Here is a 1,731-nt window from a genome sequence, read left to right as displayed (position 1 = left end):
CCTTAGTGAGTTAACCAAGCTCAAGACCTTTTATTACTAAAAGAAGTGACACGAATGCCCTTGTTATTGGCAACATGCGTGAGAGGAGCCATTTAAAATGAATAGTAACTCATAGGTAACCCAGAGCGTTTTGACCTCGTAGTTCCTTTTTCCTTTATAGCAAAAAGGACACATTCACCTGGGTCTCCAGTCCATCCCCTAATGGCCAACCCCTCCTTATGCCCTCTAGACAGCCATTTCCATTTTAATAGTTGGATGGGGGTTGTATCCTTGAATCTGGAAGTCTTCACCTTTGAAATCATCAGTGGTCTCAACTTTTCACAGAATGTTGAGCTTGGGGAACGGTCTTGGTTCTCGCTGGAGCTGAACTTTCAGTGGTTCAACATGATTCAGGTAAATATGTGCATCTCTGAACATGTGTACGAAGTCACCTGCCTTCAGGCCTGTGATGTGTGCGATCACATAGGTGAGCTGGCCATGTTGACAGGCACCCCAGGCCCATGTCACCTGACCTCTGGTACAGCTGGCAGGACAGCTCGCTGTTCACCAGGCAAACTGGCAGAGGGTGTGGCAAGGAGGCAGCACCATCTGAGGAAGGTCTCTAGAATTCCAAACACATATGATGGTTCTTCTGTCATCAGGGTTGGTTTCGATTGTGTCAATTACCTTTTGCAGCAGGTCTGCACCTTGACCTGAGTAATCTGAATTCATATCTTTATATTCAGCCCCAACATGTCTCCACTGAAAGCCATACACTGGGCCTAAATCTCCTTCTTCTCCGGTACAGAACCCCAGGCCCTTCAAGAAGTCTCGTGACCCCTTGGCATCCCAGAGCTTCCCTCCCTTGGAGGAGAGTTCTTTAGCTTTGGTGGATCCCGTGATAAACCACGGCGACCCCTCCAGAACACCCTTCCAGAACCCAGGCTTGGTTGTCAGCAGAGGGACTTCATCTTTCAAGCTGTAGCACGCCTGCATGCCAAACAGGGACAGGGTAATGGTACACGTGTGGTCCTCCTTCCTGACTCCATGGTGGAGGATGTGCTCCATCTGGCCCAGGTACTGCAGTTCAAGGGATGCTGTGTGGCAGGTGGGGCCTGCAGCAGTGGAGGCTCAGAGCCTGTGGTGGGCAATGCGCAGGGAGGCAAGCGCAGGCCGGAGCTAGTCCTCCTTTACAAATGTGCCACTTTCACCTGCATATTAGGCCATTGGAAACAACATGGCATAGGTCAAGTACACCTGAATCTTCAGAGTTATATTTCTGCTTCTCAATGCTTTAAAGACATCTTGTGTAGATTTACCCAATTCAAAGTGTAGTTTAGTCCCTTGAAGGCATTTTGCATTAGCATTGATTATGGAGCCAAACAAGACGAAATCCTTACCACCTTCAAATTTAACTCCATTCATCATGTTGCTCCTATTGGTCCAATTGTAAGTATATGGGTTTTTTTATACTGAGTTGTAACCCATGTTGAAGGCTTCTGCCCTTGAACTTCATCAGCAAGTGCTTTAATCCCCCTCACTTTCAGCAAACCAGGTTGTCATCAGCATATCACAGGTTGTTAATAAAGATTCCTGTATTCCTGCTGAGCTTTTATCCAGATAATCTAGCTCCTTTGAGTCTTTTCTCAGCTTAGAGATTGAGTAAGTCTGGTTAGAGGATGCAGGCCTGACACAAACCTTTGATGACTTTAAACTGCACACTATCCCCTTGTTCTCTCTCGTGACTTCCTC

The 1,731-nt window shown here is 47.1% G+C and overlaps 1 pseudogene; it reads right to left on the bottom strand.

Moving 5' to 3' along the window:
* Positions 1-225: 225 nt before the first annotated feature.
* Positions 226-1,407, bottom strand: LOC101639165 (annotated as a pseudogene).
* Between the last annotated feature and the right edge of the window lie 324 nt (positions 1,408-1,731).

This window comes from Echinops telfairi, unplaced genomic scaffold (assembly GCF_000313985.2).
Source record: "Echinops telfairi isolate 266 unplaced genomic scaffold, ASM31398v2 ScPeMD7_5592;HRSCAF=6446, whole genome shotgun sequence".
Classification (NCBI taxonomy): Eukaryota; Metazoa; Chordata; class Mammalia; order Afrosoricida; family Tenrecidae; genus Echinops; species Echinops telfairi.
This window is presented reverse-complemented; position numbering and strand designations above follow the sequence as displayed.